This window comes from Equus asinus, chromosome 5 (assembly GCF_041296235.1).
Source record: "Equus asinus isolate D_3611 breed Donkey chromosome 5, EquAss-T2T_v2, whole genome shotgun sequence".
Lineage (NCBI taxonomy): Eukaryota > Metazoa > Chordata > Mammalia > Perissodactyla > Equidae > Equus > Equus asinus.
The window spans coordinates 94474516-94491089 of record NC_091794.1 but is presented as its reverse complement, the minus strand read 5'-3'; the positions used below and the strand labels follow the sequence as shown (position 1 = coordinate 94491089).

The 16574-nt window shown below is 45.6% G+C and overlaps 1 long non-coding RNA gene across 1 annotated transcript in view; it reads right to left on the bottom strand.

The window, feature by feature from the left end:
• LOC106840040 (uncharacterized) overlaps positions 1 to 16574 on the bottom strand; it is a 19829-nt gene continuing 3255 nt past the window's right edge. Inside the window, exons 2-3 of the long non-coding RNA XR_006527692.2 lie at positions 7922 to 8195; positions 1 to 6106 (exon numbers count right to left, since the gene is read on the bottom strand). This is a non-coding gene — a long non-coding RNA (uncharacterized lncRNA). The remainder of the gene's footprint in view (positions 6107 to 7921; positions 8196 to 16574) is intronic.

Sequence of the window (16574 nt, the reverse complement as noted above, 5' to 3'; positions counted from 1 at the left end):
CCACTGGGCTCTGAGTCCCTTGGGACAGGGAGCCTGGCTATTGGGCAGAAACAAGGGTGGGCGCAGTGGCTGGAACAGCCTGGGTTCTGGACTCAAGTTCCTGAAGTCAGAGCCAGATGTGGCCTGGCTGATTGTCCTGAGCAGCTTAGAACCAGCTAATTCGCTGATCGTTGGGGGCAGGAGGTGGGGGGCAGCAGCCAGTGGTTGTGAGCCTACCGTGTACCAGTTTTCTTCAGTCCTTACAACTGTGAGAAGTAGGTATTAGTGTCTCCATTTTACAGATAAAGAAACCGAGGCTCAGAGGGGAAGTAATGTGCCCAAGGTCACCCACAGCTTGGACTCTGGAATCAAAGAAGGCCTAGATTTTGAGCCTGGCCCTGCTACTTACTGGCTGTGTGGTCTTAGGCAAGTTCACCTCTCTGAGCCTCAGTTTCCTCATCTATAAAGATGATATTAAATTAATATCCAACTTATAAAATTATTGTAAGGATTAAAAAGGGTAATGTTAAAACTCTTAGCACAATATTGGGTACAGAGAGTTTCCTTGGTCAATGTTATGATGATTAATTCAATGGTCTGACCAATGAGAGGATGCACTCCCAAAGAGCAATGGGACTAGAGAAAGTTTTTAACCTTCCCAGATCAATCCAAGAGGTCTTCCTGAGAGAAGAAGCATTTCCGTCCCATTCTAACGCGAGACCATGAGTTCACTGGGCGTGCATGTGGTTGTGGTGGGGCGGGCTTGAGGGACATTGGGGAGAAGGTGGAACAACTCCGGTAGGGAGAGTTGCCTCAGTCTGGTGTGGGGGTCAGGTCAGGTCTAAACACGGGCAGGCCTCCAAACCTCGTTCTCGGAGGATGTCCCAACAGCCAGCCTGGGCACCTTGGATGATAAACAGGTTGTCACCCTCTGAGCCCCAAGTGAACCTGATAAGTCCTGGCAAAGCTGAGGAGAGGAGAGGAGGCCCGTCTATAAATACTGCGTGACTCAGGCTCAGTGTCCCGTTGAAAGAGCTGCTTGTGTTTATGGCTCCGTTGCTCTGGGGAGGCGTTCCAGCTCAGGGAGGAAGGGCTGGGCCACCCTGAGGTCTCAGATCTCCCAGTTTGCTCTGCTGGAGCAAGTCTGGGGTCTGGGGTCAGGCCCACCACAGCCTGGCTTAGTGTCCAGTCCATTATGGGACTCAGAAAAATCTCTCCCCAGTCCGGGCCTCCTGTCGTCCAGGAAGTGAAACATGTTGGCCCTCCCTGCTTTTGCCTAATGGGCTGTGAGGCAGGATGCCCTAGTGGTTGGGTATACAGAGTTTTTTGTTTTTTGGAATTTTTTGGCACCAGAAAAATGTGGGCTTAAGTCCCAATTTCATCCCGTAAGCAGCTTTGTGATTTTTTTTTTTTTTTGAGGAAGATTAGCTCTGAGCTAACATCTGCCGCCAATCCTCCTCTATTTGCTGAGGAAGACTGGCCCTGAGCTAACATCCATGCCCATCTTCCTCTATTTTATATGTGGGATGCCCACCACAGCATGGCTTGAGAAGTGGTGCTAGTTCCACGCCTGGGATCCGAATCGGCAAACCCTGGGCCAGCAAAGCGCAACGCACAAGCTTAACCACTGCACCACCAGGCCAGCCCCAGCTATGCGATTTTTAAACCAGTAACTTTACTTTCCTGAACCTCAGTTTCCTGAACTATAAAATGGGGATAATGATGGAAATTCCTTCATAGGGCTGTCATGAGGATGAAAAGAGAGCACATATAAGGCACTTCGCACAGGAACCAGCACGTAGCAAACCCTCAGTTAATGATAGATAGGTATTATGATGACAAATTAAGCTATCTGTTTAAAATACTTTGAAAAAGGGGATTCTTGGGGGTTTGGTTCCTCCAGAGAGAAAATTAGGGAGTCGGTGGTTACCCCAGATCTTTACCATCTCTCTGCTTCCCAAATATGAAGAGCCAAGGTACAAGAACTAAGACAGTTCTCAAGATTGATAGGGAAGGGCAAGACACCGTCATTTAGAAAATACCTACTGTGTGCCAGCTGCTGTCACTGACATCATCATCTCATTTCACTCCCCCACCCCCAGCAGGGTATAACTCCCCTTATAGACCAGTAAACTAAGGCCCAGGGAAGTTAACTGAATGGTAGAGCTGGGATGCGAACCAGGTCTGTGTGCCCCTAAAGTGCCTACTGTGCATGGCCTACTGCACCACAGTACCTGGCTGGCTCCCTGGTCTAGGAAGGTGGCCAAAGAAGGGACAGAAGTGAGAGAATGAGGAAGGAAGGACCAAGGAGCTTGGCAACAGTCTAGATGACTGTAGAGAACTAGAAGGACAACTGGAGATGGGGAGCTGGTTGGGAAAGACACATGACTTTAAGGTGACTGCTCTGTGGGGTCAACCAGCATACATATGGAAAAGTAAGACTGAACTCAGAAGAAAGATCAGCCTGGAATGGAGGGAAGAGTCCTTTGCAAAACTGACTGTCTGAAATTACTTCTGAACTTACAACCCCTCAAGACCCTCTTCTGCATGGCTTTGAGTGGCCTCTCTGTAGTACCCACCTCAGGGCCTTTGCATGTGCTGTCTGCTCTGCCTGGAATAGTCTTCCTTTTCTCAACTGAGACATCACCTCTCCAAAGAGGCTTTCTTTAGCTGCTCTATTTAAATAAGTCCCCATCTCATTACTTCTGGACTCAGCACCTGTTGGACTCAGCACCTGTTTGATTCTTTCTTTATATTTATCACAATCTATACTTGTTTTACTCAATTTCCTTATCAATTATCTGTCTATAAGTGGAGAAAGTATCACCCAAGAAAGTATCTGTTCCATGAGTAGGGGGATTGGATGGCCTTGTTTACTGCTATAGCCACAGCTCCTGGCATACAGTAGGAGCCTAGCTAATATTTGTGGAATGAGTGAATGGTCCAGCCCCACCTATTTCCTAATATCCCCCTTTTTCTGATTCTCTACTCCTTTGAGACTAGTTTCCCGTTATTTCCCCCATCACACCCTCCTCAGTCTCCCCTCCTGTGTGCCTCCACTTGGAATGCCCTCTCTCTCCTCTGCCCATTCACACTCTGCCCAAGCCTTAGCTCTTGCCTCCTAGAGGAAGCCCACTCACCCCTGGACCCAGTTCCCTTGTGAAATGAACAACCTATGCAACTCTGCATGATGGCCCTGCTCCAAGAACCACTACTTTTATGTGACCTTGGGCAAATCACTTCACCTCTCTGGGCCCCATTTCCCCCAGTTAATTCTACCCTTGGGATTGTATCTAAGTGAAATAATCCAAAAGCAGAGAAAAGCCATAAATGCCCAAAGACATACTTTGAAGCATTATTTAAAATAGAAGAAAAAGGAGCTGGCCCTGTGGCGCAGTGCTGAAGTTCAACACACTCGCTTCAGCAGCCTGGGTTCATGGGTTCAGATCCCAGGCAAGGACCTACAGCGCTCATCAGTGCCATGCTGTGGTGGTGACCCACATACAAAATAGAGGAAAACAGATGTTAGCTCAGGGTTAATCTTCCTCAAGCAAAAAAAAAATAGGAAGATTGGCAATAGATGTTAGCTCAAGGCGAATCTTCCTCACCAAAAAAAGGAAGAAAAAACTTAAACAACAAAAATGTTAAATGTTAATAACAATAATAAAAGGTACTGGTTAATGAGTGTTTGATCAGGCCAGGCCGTGAGCAGGGCATGAAGAGCTGTGGTTAAGAGCAGGGGCTCCACAGCCTCAGCCTCACCACCTGTTCTCTGTGATCTGGAGCCAGTGACTTAACCTCTTTGAGCCTTAGTTTCTTCATCTGTAAAATGGGGATGATAAAGCTTCCTACCTCATGGGGCTTTTGTTGCTGTTGTTAAGCAAACTTTTTATTAACTATAATCCAAATACAGAAAAGTATGCAAATAAGTTGCAGCCTGATGGATTTTCGCAAGATAAGCCTGGTCAAGTGACCAGCAAATAGGACGGTTTTGAGGGTGACATGAGACAAAACCCGGAAAGTACTTAGGGCACTGGTAACAGATGGCCAATGTTATTTGCTCTGTATTTCATGGGCATTGTGCTAAGCACTTATGGGTATTATGTTTATTCAATCCTCACAGTAACCATACGAGGTAGGCACTAATATTACCCTCATTCCAAATAAGGAACTCTAGAGTCAGAGAAGTTAAATATGCTGGCCAACATCACAAAGTGAGTAAATGACAGAGATGGGAGAGGAACCCAAAGCTTTTGCCAAAGCCCTCCTCCCAAAACCCTTGATAAACTGAATCTCCAAGATGCCTACTGCAGCATTGACTAATAAGTTAAAAAAAATGGATGGTCAATGACCAACTTGGAAAATTGTGGTCTTCTGAATTCTTGAGTCATTTAAATAAAGATTTATCGAGCTCCTACCATGTGTCTGGCATTGTTGTAGGCACTGGAAATACAGAGCAAGCAAGACGGAAGAGTTCCCTGTCCTCATGAAGCTCATATTGTAGTGGGAGAAGACAGACACAAGAACAAAGAGAATTTCTGATAGTCATAAATGCTTTCAAGAGAATAAAACAGGATAATGGGATGGAGAGAGACTTGCAATCAGGGGGACTGTTTTAGATAAGACATTCAAGGAAGGCCCCCCCAGGAGGTGACCCGAACGATGTGGAGGAGCCGGGAGTGTGGCAGCCTGGGGGAAGCCCATTCGAGACAGAGCAGCAGCAAGCTGGGCATCTTTCAGGAACAGACAGAATATCATGCTGCCATTCTAAAATATCATTTTGAAAACTAAAATCTGGAAAAAAGTAAAATGCAAATGTACAGGAGACACTAAGGTGATAATCGTTACAGTAACTGTGTACCTTGTCCCAACCTTTGCTAGAGAGACAAAATTCTCAGAAAAGTGAAATAGTTAATTTATTGGGGTGGTGTGATCGTGGGTAGTTTTTTTCAATGTTTTCCTTTTCAAAAAATATCTGCTGTTGTCACGTTATTTTTCTGCAATTTTTCAAAAGTCAAGAAAAGAGAAGCAGCATTCCAGGAGTCTCATACAGACCAAACAAGACAGTTCTCTGATTACTCGCAGGTTATGCACGTGACATGGATGTATCATCTTAGTGAAGCAGGCTGTGCAATCTCAAGCAAGTCACATTCCCTCTCTGGGCCACAATACTGTACTTGCAGGATGCCACATCGGCTGGTACACCTGCCAAAAGTGGGCCCCTTGTGAATGAAGGCATTGGCAAAGTCAAGCCTTTCTGCTATTCATGTGACATATACTTATAAAAATATTTTTTTAACAACAGGAAAAAAAATTGAATCATTAAAAAAAAATCAATCAGGAGAATGAGACAACAAGCCACAGACTGGGAGAAAATATTTGCGAAAGACATATTTGATAAAGAACTCTTATTCAACATATACAAAGAACTCTTAAAACTCAGCAATAAGAAAATGAACAACCCAATTAAAACATGGGCCAAAGATCTGAATAGCTCAGCAAAGAAGATATAGAGATGACAAATAAGCATATGAAAAGATGCTCACCATCATACGTCATTAGGGAATGGCGAATGAAAACAACAAGGAGATACCGCTAAACCCATCAGAATGACCCAAATCTGAAGCCTGACAACACCAAATGCCGGGGAGGATGCGGAGCAAGAGGAGCTCTCACTCACTGCTGGTGGGAGTGCGAAATGGTGCAGCCACTTTGGAAGACAGTTTGGCAATTTCTTACAAGACTAAACATACTCTTCCCATACAATCGGCAATCATGTTCTTTGGTATTTACCCAAATCAGTTGAAAACTTACGTCCACACAAGCACCTGCACGTGAATCTGTATAGCAGCTTTATTCATATTTGCCAAAACTTGGAAGCAACCAAGATGCCCTTTAGTAGGTGAATGGATAAATAAACTGTGGTACAACCATACAATAGAATATTATTCAGCACTAAAAAAAAGAGCCATCAAGCCACATAAAGACAAGGAGGAAATTTAAACGTGTATTACTAACTGAAAAAAGTCCATCTGAAGAGGCTATATACTGTATGATTCCAACAATAGGACATTCTGGAAAAGGCAAAAGCACGAAGACAGTAAAAAGTTCAGAGGTTGCCAGGGATCTGAGGACAGAAAAGGATGGAGAGGTGAATTACATGGACTTTTTAGGGCAGTGAAAATATTCTGTATGATACTATAATGGTGGATATAGGCCACTACACATTTGTCAAAACCCATACACACCAAGAGTGAAGTCTAATGTAAACTACAGGCTTTGGGTGATGACATGTCATTGCTGGTTCACTGATTGTAACAAATGTACCCGTCTGGTGCACACAGTCGGGAAGGCTGTCGGGGGGTGCAGGAGGTATATGGGGACTATCTGTACTTTCTGCTCCATTTTGCTGTGCACCTAAAAATGCTCTAAAAAAAATAAGGTTGTTAATCTTTTTAAAATCAATATAAGAAGGCAAAGAAGCACTGTCTGATACAATTGTTAGCTCAGGTTGGGGAATGGGAAATTCTTGGAAGATCTTTGTTCCTTGAGGTCTGCCACCACTGACACGGGAAGGAACAGAAGGAAGTCAGTGTGAAATGAAGGTGTTGAACGCCTGCTGCACGCAGAGCTCTGCGCTGTATAGGAATTTGTTCTTTCAACAGCCAAATAAAAATGTTGATATTACAGGAAGGGGCAGAAAATTATAATAATAATTCCCGGTTAACAGTGAGGAAACCGAGTCTGAGGAATATAGATAGAGGTTCCCAGTCACCCTGGTCTGTCTGAGCCCAGAGGCTGGGCTCGAAGCCCCCAGGGCAGGTGAGGGCTCTCTCAGCCCCCTGCTACCTTCGACACTCCACAATTCCGAGAGTTGATTTGTCTCTTGTGGGGGACCCTGCTCACTTGGGCATTGGATCCCCGGAAGGACAGTGCTGTGCCCTCAGGGGACTCAGGATTTGACTGCCAGGAGCTCAACTTCATGCCGGAATTTCGCACCTTCCCAGACCCTAGACTGCAGGTGGAGGCTGTCTGGCGGGAGAAGGGCCAAGTGCTGCCTGCTAGGCTGGGAAGGGTTGCTCCCATGCAGAGGGAGGGCTCCTGCTCCAGCCCTCGGCCCTCGGCCCTCCGGCCTCAGCCACCTGTTCCCCAGCCCCATCCTCCCCACCTCTCCACCTCGTCTTTGGAATGCTACATCCAAGAGCTGGTGGGGCCGGCTGGGTATTAATAACTAGACTCTGACGTGTGTGCTGATTAGAAAGGCATTCCCTCCTGGCAGCCAAGACATTTGAATGCCTCGTCGGCCCATCTCTTCAAGCCTTCCATGGCCCTGAAGAGGATGAGGGTAGCCGGATAATAATAATACAACAGTTACCCTGTTTTGAGTGCTGTGGGGTGCCAGGCCATGGTGCCAAGTGCGTCACCCACATTGTTCAATTCCTTCAGGTACTTTTAGTATCTCCATGCTATATGTGAGGAAACTGAGGCTCGTGAGAGGTCAAGTAACTTGCCCCAGGCCACACAACAGGTGAGTGGCTGGGCAGGAACTCAAATCCTATCTGCCAGCAACACCAAGCCCTCCAGTGGGTGGTGAGAGCCAAAGACAGGCATGGGCTCCGGCCATGGTGACACTGTGGCCCAGTTCCTTCAACTTCCAGGAACAGAGTTGACTGGATGCGGTGGGGGAGGGGATGAGCTTCCAGGAAGCCGCCTTTCCCGTGGACAGCAGAACCAGGCCTGTTGGTCCAGGCCTCGTGACAGCCCCAGGGGGGCAGGGACGGGGCCAGCTGGGGAGAGGGGCTCTCCCTGGGTTTCTGGAGTGCAGAACAGGGTGACCGGAACATCTGTTCCTGCCCGGGGAAAACACGGCTCTGCTTGGAGCAGGACTTGACCTCTGTGCTCACCTCTTCTCTTCCGGTTCTGGCCTCCATCCCTCACTCACCTCTCCATTCCTTCGAGTGCTTGACCATTTGGGGCCTCCCAGGAGACAGGGTCAACCACAGGGCGAGGGGAGCAAAGAGGCCCATTTGTCCAGGGGCTCACAGTCACGAAGGCCTTGAATTCAGGTTTTTGACATTAGCTCTTGAGGGGCAGTGTGGCATAGTGTTGCTTCACCACTGGAGCCAGACTGCTGCTGGGCCTCCCTCCCAGTTCTGCCACTTAGGGCTGTGTGGCTTTGGTGAGATTCTTTAACTTATCTGAGCCAGTTTCCCCACCTGTAAAATAGGGATAAACACCTACTTAATAGAGTTGTGAAAATTAAATGAGTTTAAAAAAGTCGTGTTTTTTTTGTTTTTGAGGAAGATTAGCCCTGACCTAACAACTGCCAATCCTTCTCTTTTTTTGCTGAGGAAGACCAGCCCTGAGCTAACATCCATGCCCATCTTCCTCTACTTTATACGTGGGACACCTACCACAGCATGGCTTTTGCCAAGCGGTGACATGTCCACACCCGGGATCCGAACCGACGACCCCCGGGCCGCTGAGAAGCGAAACATGCGAACTCAACCGCTGCACCACCCAGCCAGCCCCAAGTTAAAAAATTTAAAGCGTACATTTATGAAGTGTAAAGCCTGGCACAGAATAAGCACTCACTCAATGTTAGCTGCTATTTCCAAATAATGTTACACACAGAATCACAGACAGGATGGAAAGAAGACATTCATCAAAGAAACTAAAAATCACCTCTTGTAATCCCACCATTTAACCCAACCAACACCATTTCACTTCATTTCCCTCTGATTGTTTTCCTGTCCATCATTTTTACAACATTGTAATCATAATGTACTTAATAGTTGTGCAAATTTGGGAATTTTTTTCATTTAATGCTTTATCCTAAGCATTTTCTTTTTTTTTTTAATTTTTTTTAATTTTTTCCTTTTTCTCCCCAAAGCCCCCCGGTACATAGTTGTGTATTCTTCGTTGTGGGTTCTTCTAGTTGTGGCATGTGGGACGCCGCCTCAGCGTGGTCTGATGAGCAGTGCCATGTCCGCGCCCAGGATTGCGAACTAACGAAACACTGGGCCGCCTGCAGCGGAGCGCGCGAACTTAACCACTCGGCCACGGGGCCAGCCCCTATCCTAAGCATTTTCTATAACAAGCCAATAGGTTTTTTCCGAGGGTCTACTGTGTGTTGAGCATTGTTCTAGGCTCTGAGCACACAGCAGCCAGGAGAACAGACAAACCGCTTCTCTCTGGGAGCTTACATTCTAGTGGGCACCCTACATTGCCTTCAGAACTCATTCTTTTACTTTAAGGTCTCGTTTACATACAGCAGACAACGCAAACATGAAGCGTAGAGTTCAATGAACTTTTACATACGTATCTACCCATATAACCCAGATCAAGATACAGAACATTTCCATCACCCCAGAAGACTCCTTCACTTTCCCCATCAATAACCACCCCTCTTCCCCATAGATTAGTTTCACCTGTTTAACAGGATTTGCTCTTTTGAGAATGCCTATTTTTTTTTAAAGAGTGGCACCTGAGCTAACAATGGTTGCCAATCTTTTTTTTTTTTCTGCTTTATCTCCCCAAATGCCCCCAGTACATAGTTGTACATCTTAGTTGTGGGTCCTTCTAGTTGTGGCATGAGAATGCCTATGTTTTAATGGCTGCAGAATATCCCATCCTAAGGATATATTGCTGGACGCATATTTTCTTTTAGTTTCTCACTGCTATCAATAGTGCTACAGGGAATGCCACATTTTTAATGATCTCCTTAGGCTAGACTCTCAGAAGTGGGATGGATTTTTGAAAGAGTATTTGGTAAATATTGACAAATTGCTTTGCTAAAAGGTTGTATAGCTCCGCCAGCAGTGGGAGAAGCAAGCTATGAGCACACAGCATAACTAGAGTCCAGCTCAGTAACCCGCCTTCTTAGCTAGAATCACCTACAATTTAGCCAGAATTTGAGCTAGAACCTTCAGCAGATAATGCAGTGGTACACAGCGTGTCTCCACAAGCCTGACTGGCATGAGAAGAACTCACAAGACAGAACCTCTCTTGGTCCTGAGTTTGGGACTCAGCTTTACAACGTCAAAAAGTTTCTTGGTGGTTCAGTCTGAGTTCCCCACAAAGCAGAGCTCATGAGCAGGAAGCGCTGAGATGTGGAGAGAGGGCATCTTATCTGCAGCTCAATGGACTCCCTCTGCTCTGGTCCTTAAGGAAAACTGAGTTCTGGCCAGTACTCCTGAATGATTCCTCTTTCCCACCGCAGACTTCCAAATCTGCAATGTCCCCCCTGTCCTTCTCCCTGACCACAGCCTAGTCCGCACCACCTTCATCTCTCATCTAGACCTTTGCAACTGACCTCCCTACGTCCTTCTTGCACATCCTTGGTCCAATCTCGAGCTGGCAGCTAAGTGATCTTTTAAACTGGAAATCTGATCATGTTTTAAACCTGTACTTAAAACCCTTTGGTGATGAAAGTGTTTGGTGATGGAATGGATAAACAAAAGTCAATGAGGGGCTGGCCTGGTAGCGCAGTGGTTAAGTTCGCAAGTTCTGCTTCGGTGGCCCTGGGTTCGCTGGTTCGGATCCCGGGTGCGGACATGGCACCACTTGGCAAGCCATACTGTGGTAGGCATCCCACATAGAAAGTAGAGGAAGATGGGCACGGATGTTAGCTCAGGGCCAGTCTTCCTCAGCAAAAAGAGGAGGATTGGCAGCAGTTAGCTTAGGGCTAACCTTCCTCAAAAAAAAAAAAAAAAAATCAATGGATGAATGGATAAACAAAATGTGATATATACATACAATGGAAGATTATTCAGCCTTAAAAATGAAGAAATTCTGACACATGCTACAACATAGCTGAACCTTGAAGACATTGTGCTAAGTGAAAGAAACCAGGCAGAAAACAACAAATATTGTTATATATCATAGAATGCTTATTTGAGTTACCTAGAATAGTCAACTTCATAAAGATAGAAAGTAGAATAGTGGTTGCCAGGGGCTGAGGGGACAAGAACAGGGAGTTATTATTTAATGGGTGCAGAGTTTCAGTTTGGGAAGATGAAAAACTTCTGGAGATAGAGAGTAGTAATGGTTGCACAACAGTGTGAATGTACTTAATGCCACTGAACTGTACACTTAAAAAGGATTAAACCAGCAAATTTTACATTATGTATATTTTACCACAACATAAAAAAAAACCTTTGATGATCCATTGCTTTTATCTCCGAATCCGTAACATAACATAGCATAACATGGTCTACACAACCCTCCAGGATCTGGCCCCTCCCTTGTGTTGGCATTTTAAGGCTGATCATCTCACCTCTTCCCCCTTCAATTGGGATCTGGTCCTGGTAGGAAATAGGAACAGGAATCAGACAGATGGGGAGATAAAGATATGGGCTTTGCCATCACAACAATATTCACAGTAGCCAAGATGTGGAAGCAACCAAAATGCCCATCAATGGATGAATGGATAAAGAAGATGAAGTATGTATACACAGTGGAATACTACTCAGCAATAATAAAAGACAAAATCATGCCACTTGCGACAACATGGATGGAGCTTGAGGGTATTATGCTAAGTGAAATAAGCCAGAGAGAGGAAGACAAATACTGTAAGATTTCACTCATATGTGGAAGACAACAAACACATGGATAAGGAGAACAGAGTAGTGGTTACCAGAGGGAAGGGGATGGGGGAGGGTGAGAGGGGTAAAGGGGCACATTGTGTGGGGACAGATGAAAACTAGACTATTGGTGGTGAGCACGATGCAGTCTATACAGAACCTGATATATAATAATGTACACCTGAAATTTACACAGTGTTATAAGCCAATATGATCGCAATAAAATAATTTTTTTTAAAAAAGGAGTGATAAAAGAAAAAAGATAGGGGCTTTATTATTGTTAAAGTTGGGCTGGAGACAAGGCTTGTGTCTATAGCCACCATGGACCTTCCTAAAACTTTCCCCTGCATTGCTTCCCCCAACTCCTGATTTAAACTTCCAGCTCAATCCTGGGTAGAGCAGCTGGGCACATATATTCCCACTGCCTAGGGTGCTCTTCCCTCCACTGCTCACTCGGCTAGTTGCTACTCATCAGTCATTTCTTAGCATAAATGTCACGTGCTCAGAGAGAGCTTCCAGCCTCCGACCTCTACTCCCTGCCTACTAACAAGCCTCGTGGGCTCTAGAGCTTCTTCTTCATGGCACTTTCCACCACTGTGTTTATGTGTCTCTTTCCATGATCCTTGTGGAAGTAAATAAGAAGGTTAGCTCCGTGGTGAGCAGACCCTGTGCCTGTTCTGCTCATGGCCACGGCCCCAGTACCTGGGGCAGTGCCTCCCTCTTAGGCTCCTATACATGGTGGGGAATATTACATTTACTAGCACTGTTCAGGGAGCTCTGTACACTGCTGGGAGGAAAACATAGGTAAGGCTTTGGGGCTGGGAGGTTAGCAGCAAGATGACATTCGGGCCTACGCTGAGTAGCAGGCCTTTAGTCTTTTGCTGAATGGGGTCTACAGGTTTGTCCGGGGCCCGATTACTCAGGACCATCGACAAGCTAAGTGCAGTTACCTGGGGCCTCCTTCTCTGCCCTTCACCCAAACAGCACGCAACCTCTGCTCTAAATAACCATTGACCAAGTATTCAAAGAATGTCAATTTAAAGGTGTGTCCAGGGGCCGGCCCTGTGGCCTAGTGGTTAAATTCAGCATGCTCCGGTTCAGCAGCCCAGGTTTGGTTCCCAGGTGTGGACCATGCTGTGGTGGTGACCCACATACAAAATAGAGGAAGACTGACACACATTAGGTCAGGGTGAATCTTCCTCAGCAAAATTTAATTAATTAATTAATTAATTAATTAATTAAAGGAGTGTCCAAGCTTCTCACTTTGACCCTCAAGTCTCAATTTAAATGTCACCTCCTCTCAAAAGCTTTCCCTGACCCCCCACCCCCTTCATGTAAGAACAGCTTAGGGTCCCCTCTTCTGGGCTCATATAACCCGCTTCAGGCACTAATTACATTGTACTGTCTTTACCTGTTTAGCTGTCTGTCTCCCCTACTAGACTACGAGGGCCATGAGGGCAGGGGCCTTATCTTCTTCTTCACTGCTTCTTCACCAGCATCTAGCATAATTTCTTGCACGTAGTAGGTCCTCACTAAATGGCTGTTGACTTAATGAATAAAGTGCCCACTGTGTGCCAGGCACAAGTTGACTCCTCAGGAGGGGTATGTGCAGTGACATTTGCTAGCTGCTCCCCAGCCTCTGGATTTAAGCCAGCGTGAGTAAGCCCCATCCTCCAGGACACAGAGCTTGGTTAAGCAAGGGCCCATGACCCTAGATGAGCCAATCAGGTCTAAAAAGACTCCAGTTCCAGGACTGTTGTCTGAGGAATGGAGAAGCTGATTTTCCTGTTCCTGTGGGATGCAAACTCCTGAGGCTGAATCCCCAGGAACACTGTTGACCACCTGGGCCCTTGAGAGAAGCCAGGTTTAAGATGAAGTCAGCATCATTAAAGGCAGAGCAAAGGAAGCTGGGTCTTTGGTGATATGTGAGCAGCTGAATCAAACCTTTTCTGAAGCCCTCCCAAAGTCATTCTTCTCAGGCAAGCATGCCAATCATTTCCTCTAAGTCAGTTTGAGTTGGGTTTCTGCTCTTATAACATGAAGCAACCAGAAGCATCAGAGGCAGCCCAAGCTTTATCATCTCAGTACCTGCTGAGGAGCTGAGCGAATGCTCTGTGTGGAATGCTCTTGTGACCTTTTCTTGCAGCCCTCAACTCTTATCCACTGTGGTTCTCAGACGGGGCCACCACCCAGCAGCAGCTCTTGGCGCCAAGGGCAGGGGATACGGAGCTTGATCTTAACTATCAACTGCTCCAGCTGTTCTCAGTCCTCACCCAGGAGACAACTAGGACCCATCCAAAGACAAAACAGCTCAAGTTGTACCTGGCATATGACCTTCTTGGGCCCCTAAATCACTTGTCGGGGGGCTGCACCAGAAATAAACATTTCAGTCTTCTTGGTATGAGAATAGTGGAGGTGTAGGATTGAAGAATCAGACTGTCGGTACTGGAAGGATCCTTAGAGATGAGCTGGTCAGACCCCTCATTATGCAAATAGGGAAACTGAGGCCCAGAGCAGGGAGAAGACTTGTTCAAGGTCACCACAGCTCATTAGTGTCAGAGCTGGCACTCTCCTTAAAGGAGTTTCTCTATCAGCCTCCCCCTGCAAAGATGGGGCTGGGACTCCCCCAGCTTTGGAAGGAGAGGGGAGGGAACACTGATGGGGATTCTCCCTGCTATGGCAAGGTAAGAGCTGCTCCCACAAACAGTCGCTGGTAGGCCTGGTGAGTTTTCCTCAATAATTTTCTGGAATTTTGATAACACCTGGTGGCTGGCCCAGGGTGAGATGACTTCAGAGGGTACTAAGCCTCTACAAAGCATCAATGATGCCTCCAGAATTTCTAAAGGGGAGGAATTTAGGGCCAGAAATCTGGTGGGAAAGGTGATGAAGAGACTTGCCTTGAAACAGCATTTGCATAGCAAGTCTACTGTGGTTACTTAGATCAGAGGTTCTCAATGTCCACGCGGCTAACATTTTGAGCAGGATAATTCTTTATTGGGGGGGACTGTCCTGTGCATGGCAGGATGTTTGGCAGCATCCTTGGTCTCTACCTACTGGATCCCTGTAGCACCTACCCTCCCAGTCGTGACAGCCAAAAACGTCTCCAGATACCGCCAAATGTCCCCTGAGAAGCAAGATCACCCCTTTTGCAAACCACTGACTTAACTGTACGTTTAAGTGGCTGGGTAGGCATGATGGAGATCCCTCGAAAAGAACACAGGAAACAAAAATACAAGGAGCCACCTCTTTCCGCAAGAAGAGAACATCATCAGAGGCCTGGTCAGCTCTGGGCAGAACTGTGAACTCTGACCTTACCGTGGCCCATTCAGACTTAGAAAATGTGAGTACACTACCCAGGAAGAAATTAATACTTGCATTCATGCTAAAGCGAGGCAAGCAGTATTTAATAGTTGCTAGATGTTAAAAACACAAGCAATATACACTGAAGATGTGAGCATTTATTTCCCTGTATGTAAACTATATTTCAAAGAAATTAATTACAGAACACACTGGCATTGTAGTCAGACCTGGGTTCAAGTCCCAATTCAGACAGTTCCTAGCTGTGTGACTTTGGACGAGTCCTCTCACCTCTTAGAACCTCGGTTTCCTCAGTTGTAAAAGGGGAGTAGTAACAGTGTGTACCTCACAGGATGAATGCAGCATAAAAAAGATAATGTATAAACAGCTCTTTGCAAAGTGCCTGGCACAGGAGATAATATGAATATTACCTATTATTTATTTACATTTGTATTACCTATTTATATTTATCTGTAGTTTATAGGTGAAATTACTCCCTGATGATCTGCTTCCTGTGGACTCATTCTAATTGGGGGCATCTCCACTTGTTTCTTCCCCTATGACCCCTTTGTTCAGACAGGAAAAGTCCAGAAACACAGCAATTTATGGCACTTGGGACCTGGAGTCTTGGCTCCCCCAGTGACTTACTAGGAACTTAAGTTATGAGTCTCTCTGATTTCAGTTTCCCCAAGTGTAAAATGGTATGCTAATACTACCCACATCCTAGAGCTCCTGTGAAATTTCTCAATGACGCGGCTCTAGACAGGTCTGGGAATTCAGACCTGCCTTAGGCCTGTGCAGCAGCTGCACTAATGTGCCACCAGGTGGCAGGGTTGCTACATCCAAACTCCCAGCTGGCCAAGATAATGAGCATGGTTGTCTAACTTTTTATTATGAAAAACAAATATACACAAAAGTAGAATAGTGTAACGAACTCCACGTTCCCAGAAGCAAGTTTCAACAACTATCACTGTTTTACTAGTCTTCCTCTTTTTGCTTGCTTTGCTACCTGTGGAGTATTTTAAAGCATATCCCAGACCTCATTTCATTTTACCAACGGTACGTCAGCGTGCAGTTCTAATTTGAGACAATCAGATACCTTTTTCGACAGTTGGCTCACTTGAATTAGGATCCACATAAGGTTTTCTCATTTTATAAGTGTCTTGAGTTTTATCCTTTAACATTCTTTTTTACTTTCATGCCATGAATTTGTTGTAGAAACCAGGTCACTTGTCCCGTGGAATATCCCACATCTTGAGTTTGGCTGATTGTGCTGTTTATCTATCCCCCATATATTTCTGGTAAACTGGTAATTAGATCTTGCCTTGATTAGGCTTAGATTCTTTCCTTTTTTGGGGGGGCAAGAATATTTCATGGAGAACACAGTATCCTTCTCTTAGTGATTTTAAGATTGGTCAGTGGGTTCTGGCAGCGTCAGTCTAGGCTCTCCTTACAAAACTCCCTCAGAACTTTTCATCCAATTGTCTTAGCATCATTTCACGATTGCTGCTTAGGCTCATTATTTCATTAAGGTTTGCAAAATCGTGCTTCTCCAATTCTATCATTTCTTCTGCACTTATTGGTTGGAATTCATGCATAAAAAACTTCTTATCTACTGTTTGGTTACCTGCGATATAACTCATCAGGGAAAAACCAGAAAAATGTTTATTTCCCTTTATTTATTAACGTTCAGAGCAATTAGTTGATTCCCTA